Raw genomic sequence first — 7,235 nt, 5'->3', positions numbered from 1 at the left:
GGATGTCTCCACAAGTCCTGCACCCCACCAGACCTCCCGATTTTCTGCAACCTCAAGTCTCTCAAGGGTGGAACATTTTCTCCCATTGAGGCCAGACAAGTCAGTCCTCTGTTGTATATTTGCCAGGGGCCTCAGACCAGCTAATGTATGCTGCCTGGCTGGTGGTTTTGTGTCTGAGAGATCTTGGGAGTCCAGGTTTGTTGAGATTGCTGGTCTGGGAATGCGGTTGCCCTCCTCCTCAACTTCTTCCAGTCTTTTCCTAATTCAACTACAGGGGTCCCAGAATTCAGCCCAATGGTTGGTGTAAGTATCTACTTCTGTCCCATTCACCTGCTTGTTGGACCTCTTGGAGGGCAGCCATGCTAGTCTGTTTGTAAGTACATCATAGCATCAGTAATAGTATCAGGTCTTGGAGCCTCCTCTTGAGTTGGGTCTCAATTTCGGTAGGTCAATGTACCTTCTTTCCCTCAGTCTCTTCTCTATTTTTGTCCCTGAAATTTTTTAGACGGGAACAATTATTAGTCAGTTTTTTGTTTATTTGTTTGCTTGTTTGTTTGTTTGTTTGTTTGTTCTTTTTGAGACAGGGTTTCTCTATGTAGCTCTGGCTGTCTTGGAACTCACTCTGTAGACCAGGCTGACCTCGAACTCAGAAATCTGACTGCTTCTGCCTCCCAAGTACTGGGATTAAAGGCGTGTACCATCATACCTAGCTAGTCCGATATTTTAACTGTGGGATGGCAAGCCCATCCCTTCACTTGATGCCCTGTCTTTCTACTGAAGGTGGATTCTTAAAATTCCCTCTCCCTATTGTTGGGCATTTCATTTAATGCCTATCTTTTTAAGTATTGATATTCTCCTACCTTCCAGGTCACTGGTACATTCTAGAGGATCCCCCCACCTTCTACCTCCAGAGGTTATATATTTCCATTCATTCTGCTGGCCCTCGGTGCTACATTCCTGTTCTCTCCCCTCCAAACACACACACACACACACACACACACACACACACACACACGTTCTCAAAAGAAATACAAATGGCTTAGAAATATTTTTAATGTTCAAAATCCTATGCCGTCAGGAAAATGCAAATTAAAACTACTTTGACTTATCAAATTACACTAGTTGCAATGGCTACAGAATAATGAAGACCTGCATAAGCTGAAGTCAGTCACAAGATGGAAACAGGAGGCAAACACTATGCCCTTCCCCATCTGAGGAACTATTGGCAGTTGATAGCTTTATGGAGAGGAGATATCTGTTTTCCTCAAGGGTTTAGAATTCTGCACATCTAAGAATACCAATTGTATTTGATGTATTTTAAAAAAGGAAAAAAGAAGGGAAAATTGATTGACTCAAAAGAGAAGATAGCTCTGGAAGGACACAGAAATGAGTATGATCAAAATGCAATGTACAAAATTCTAAAATAACTACTAAATTTATTTTAAAACTTAAGAATCAAATGTCAAAAAATTTCTAGAGTGGATATAGGGAAAGAACATGTATTTACTGTTAATGGGAGTGCAAATGGTACATATGAAATCAACAAAGTGCTTTCTCAAAAAGCTATAAACAGAGATTCACATGATCTAGATATCCTACTCTTGGGTATATACCCAATAGAATCTATACAGGAACACGATGATTCTTCCTTATCCTGTTCATTGTTGCTCCACTCACATCAGCCATAAAATGAGAACAGCCTAGTTATTCTTCAATGACAGATGAATGAATAATGAATATAGTATATTTACACCCAGCAATATTATTCATCTATAAATAACAATAAAAGTATGCAATTTCCAGGTATATGGACAGAGCTGATAACAGTCATTCTGAGAGATGTAACCCAGAAACACAAAGCTAAACATGACATTATTTCTCATATGTGGAGGCTAGCCTTGAAACTTTAGATATGATTTTAAAATTGAGCTATACATAAAGGTCAAAAAACTCTGGAGAAGTGGTGGGAATGGATTTTAAGGAACGGTCAATAGGATACAGGTAGAATAAAGGGGTCTTGGAGAACAATGAAACAAAAAGGATTAAGTAATACAAGGGATTGAGGAAAACACAGAGGAGGAAACTCTTATGGAAACTTTCTGCTGTATTCTTTCTGCTGTATTAAGTTTCCAAAATATACACTATATAAAATAAGTTTAAACATTTCCAAATAACAGAGGGCACCAACCCCCTTAGATACCACAGGCTATCAAATAAAAATCCCAGTGCAAGCAACAGGTTATTATTTGCAGGGAGGGGGCAATTGTTGGTTGGTGGCATGACATAAACCTTCAAGCATTACAGACTATTAGCAGAACTTTTGGTTATGCTCCAGAAGGTGACAGTGAGACCATACTGCTGAAAACACCACATACTTCAATCATAGAACATGGAGAAATTACCTGAGATTCTTGCTAACTTTCATAGGGCTAGAAGGAGAAAAGGAAGTTTCAGTTTTGTCCAACAATGAACCTGCATGTTTCAACAATGAATAGACAGGCTACATTCTTCCTGTAGCATTATAGATGTTACAGGAAGAACCAATCACTTTCTGATTAGACTTGAGTCCACAATACAAGTTGAAACCTATGGGTACTAGGAACCGAACATTGTATAGACTAGTTCTTACTTTCTTTCTTTGAAAGGAAATAAGTCAGGTTTGATGGTACATGACTGCAATGTGAGAACTATAGAGTTGAGGCAGAAGGATCAGGAGATTGTAGCCAAATCCTTTCACAAGACACATCATAGACATTAGGTAAATCCTCCTACTATTAGTTTGGCAAGTACACATAGTATTAAGGTAAGCCTTAATGAGCAATTAGTGCAACACTCAACTCTCATTAGGTAAGTGTCTTCATGCAGTTGATGAAGATACTGACAACTGGTCAATATGCAGAGATAGATGGTTGTGGAGTGTACAGACATAAAAGGAAATTTGTACCACACCCTGCTTTCCAAGGCTCAGGAATCATTGCTCAAAGGGACACAAATAAAAAAAGATTATCAGAGCCAGAAATAATAGATGATGACAAAATTAATAATCATATTTAACAGGACAGTTGCACTATGAAGTAACAGCAGCATGACAGCATACACAAAACATGCTCACATAAAACCAGACATGAGTTAAGCATGGAACGGCAAGGTAGTCACAAAGTCCCTACACTAGTTGAGAAGGCAGTTACTTATGGTTGCCAAGGACAGAAAATCAGTTTTTCATTACATATGCAGCTACTAAGAGGTAGCGCATGCTCCAGTAGATGGTCCAATATGCAGGTTGTACTGGCAATTCTAAATGGACTCTGGGGTCTCAAATTAAAAAAAAAAAATAAAGCTTAGAAACAAAAAAGTAAAACTTGAAATTGGAAAGGAAGACGTGTGGATAAGAGAATAATTAAAAGTGATTAAGTGGAGAACAAACTTGGTGTACAGATTCCCCAAAAAACTATAGAATGTCCAAGGCCAAAGTACTGTATTTGTCAGCTCTTCTAAAATAAATAAAACAAGTTACAAATTTCCTATTCCAAAAGGACAAAAACAGAGTATAGGGACTGTAAGATTTAAAAAATAATCTAAAATTTAGTAACTCCTATACCTCAACATTCAGCATCTGAAACTCAGTTATCATCTAGCTCCAAAAGGCTTAGACAAGTCCATTGCTCCAAATGTGCTATGAGCAACACAAAAGACCACAGCTTCTGTGTACTGACCTTATTGTCCCAATGCAGCATAATTTCATTTGTTTCAATACTGCTGATTTTTTACTAATTAAAGCTGATTTTCAGCTCCAGACGAACAGCTTCTTTGTCCCTGTTGTATTAATCAGGCTTCCCAACAAGACCTTTGGTGCACACAATATATGCAATACCTAAACTTTATTCCTTCAAGTTTCTTTTGTACTTCACAGCAAACAGGAAAATAGTTGAAATATCTACATCAAGAATTTTTAAACTTATTTTTGTGGCAAAATTTGGTTTAAAACATAAGAATTATTTATGGACAAAATATATACAAACTTGGAAAACACACCCAGGTACCACAGCAAAAAATATGTTATTGTTAAGAGAACTAAGACCTCAGAATCGTGGTGGTAAGCTTCTTCATGATCTACACCTCCCTAGAACATTTCTTGCAAATCAAAGGTAAGAAAACTGAGGCCAGTCAAGATTCCCACCCTGTTCTTTTGCCATGTTTCTAGTCTGGTGCTTTAGTTCCCTTTCATTGATCTGTGATCTGTTTACTTACTAAAGATCATGAATAAACTATTTGGAGAATTTGTATAACATATTCAAGAATGGGGGAATTAGTTTTTTAACTGAAAGTGCTAAAATGGCAAATAGTTGCCCTTTTGATGTATCGAGTGTGGAAAATTATTTGGTATGTACAAAGTTTTCTTGTGGCATAGACTTCAGTATAATTTCTTCCTCTTAGCAAATCCTATGACATTACACTTGTCATGGTCACCTACTCTTTGAGGTTAGCAATAACCTTATTCGGAAACCATATATATTCCTTTTGGAAAACTGTCATGGAGAAAAATGGGATATGTTGGTGGCTTAGATTTTAACACTTTTTTGAATAACTGTTATTATGTTCATGTGTTCCCAGATTTTTCTCCAAAATTAGCCAATTGAAGTAAGCCAGTTGTATTCCATTGTATAAACTTTACAGCTTCCTCAATAGCTTTGCAGAAACTTGAAATTAATTTTGAGGATATACATGTCCTACCCTATATTCTTCATCCCCGAGACTTGTTTTATACACAGAGATGTTTTGTGATTAAGATGATTTCTCTTTCTCACTAAATGGTGAAAGGGTGAAAATGACTGAAAAGATAAAGAATGCTAATGCTGAAAGGCATATGTTTACTTGACAGAAAAATAAATAGAAGAATATCCTCCAGGAAATCAGGAAGTAAGGCAAGCAGAGGGAAGTGGGAACCTAGAAATGAGAAATAGAGCCGGGCAGACGATGTGGCACATGCCTTCAATCTGAGCACTTGGGAGGCAGAGGCAGGTGGATTTCTGAGTTTGAGGCCAGCCTGGTCTACAAAGTGAGCTCCAGGACAGCCAGGACTACCAGGACTACCCAGAAAACCCCTGTCTTCAAAAAAGAAAGAAAAGATAGAAAAGAAATTAGAAATAGGAGTGATACTCTATTTAAAAGACAGGAACTAAATCCAGGAGTTGCATATACAGAGGGAGAGCCTGAGCATGAAAAAAAGCAAGAAAAATACTTTGGAAATGAGGGTGGGATTGTGTCTTCAGTGTAAAATGCAGCACTATATCTGTGTCCATCATGGTTTGGCCTAGAAATGCTTTTAACCTCTCTTAATCCTCCAGATCCATCTGGATGCAGCCAAGACTGAAGTCAGGTAGGCCTCCATGCTCATAATTCACACAGTGCTATGACTGAAAAGTCACTTCATGCCACATATTTTCTGAAGAAATATTTTATATTCTTCCCACCAAAAAAACATACTTGCAAATATTTTAAATTTTCCATTAAAATAATAATCCAGGAATAATTGGATGATAAGATGAGAATGAAGTGATAAGGAGATGAAGAGATGAAGGGATGAAGGGATGAGGGATGAAGGGATGAGGTGAAGGGGAATGAAGGCATGAAGGGATGAAGGAATGAGAAGATGAAGGGATGAGGATATGAGGGGATAAGGGAATGATGGGTTGATAGAGTGCTTCTCTTCCAGTCAAGAGGACTTGAATACGATTTCCTAAACCCAAGCAAATATACAAGAAGTTATAATACATATCAGGTAGATACCTGGAACTCAATGCTCAGCCAGTCTAGTTTGATTGATGAGATCCAGATCAGCAAGAGACCCTGTTTCAAAGGAAGGAAACAGCGACCACAAAATTATCCTCTGTCTTCCATGTGCATGTTCATTATGCTGTGAAGTTTTAGGACACCTTGAAAAAAGCTAACATTATTTCTTAAGAGGGAACTTCATTTAGGAAAATGTTTTTAGAAATTAGTCTTTAGGCAAGCCTGTGGTGAATTTTTTGACTAATGATCCATGAGGAAGGGTCCAGCTCACTGGGGAAAATGTGATCTCTGGGTTGGAGGTCTTGTGCGCCATACAAATACAGGCTGAGCAATCCATGGGGATCAACCCAGGAAGCAGCACTTCCCCATGAACTTTGCATCAGCTCTTGTCTCCAGGATTCTGCCCTCTATGAGTTTCCTCTTGACTTTCCTCAGTAATAGGCTCTGCTATAGAACACCGGACTGACAGGAACTCTTTTCTCCACAAGTGGGTTGTGGTCATGCTGTTGTGTCACAGCAGTAGAGACCCTAACTAAAATACTCAGACATGCATTTACACATATGTACACACATATATACACAAAAATTTTTGAGGCAACAAACACACATAAAACATAAAATTTAATCTAAATTTAAAACAAATGAGAATACAAACTTAGGTGTGTATGAAAAGGAGGCAGATCTGTGGGGAGTTTGGCGAGGGTATGACTATGACCAAAATATAATAGATGAAATTTTCAAAGTAAAGAATATTTGAAAAATATTTTCATGTTCACTTCAGCAGCACATATACTAAAATTGGAATGATGCAGAGAAGATTAGTATGGCCTCTGCTCAAGAATGACATGCAAATTCATGAAGCATTCCATATTTTTAATAAAAATTCCTTAAAGAGTAAAAAAAAAATTTCAAGACAAGAAATAAGTAAAAAGTGTACAAAAATAAAATTCCAGAATTATTTTTCCCTCCAGATTTGTCTAAAAGTGGGAATTAACTACCATTTGTCCTATACTGTTATGTGAAAGATGGGTGTAGCACAATTTTCCCAATACCGACATTAACCATAACATCCAAGTAGGCTCAACATGGAGAACGTGCAGCAGTAAACACTTCAGGCATTTGCTTCAGTCCTGTGACTGTGGGAATCAGCTGAGGTAGAGTTTGAATTTGTAGTAGCTGTTAAACCACCCCAGAGAAACTACCTGTCACTCTGTCTATTCAAAACTTGAGAAGGTGATGAATGGTTAATTCCACCTGTACATGTATAATAGCCCTAGATAAGTCATTGCCCCATATTCCCCATGCAGTGCACCTTTCAGACCAGGAATTCAAATAAAAACATTTTGACGAAATGAAGACTCTTACACTGTTTTCACAGAAAAGGGAATTAATACACTCTTCTTGAATCAAAATTTAAATTAATTCATTTTAAGTGCTACCAAAAT

The 7,235-nt window shown here is 37.7% G+C and overlaps 1 non-coding gene across 1 annotated transcript; it reads left to right on the top strand.

The window, feature by feature from the left end:
• The first annotated feature begins 6,560 nt into the window (after positions 1 to 6,560).
• Positions 6,561 to 6,665, top strand: LOC115063995. The gene has a single exon (XR_003843835.1). It is a non-coding gene; the product is annotated as a U6 spliceosomal RNA (small nuclear RNA).
• Positions 6,666 to 7,235: the final 570 nt, after the last annotated feature.

The sequence above is a fragment of the Mus pahari genome, chromosome 4 (genome assembly GCF_900095145.1).
Source record: "Mus pahari chromosome 4, PAHARI_EIJ_v1.1, whole genome shotgun sequence".
Taxonomy (NCBI): Eukaryota; Metazoa; Chordata; class Mammalia; order Rodentia; family Muridae; genus Mus; species Mus pahari.
This window is presented reverse-complemented; position numbering and strand designations above follow the sequence as displayed.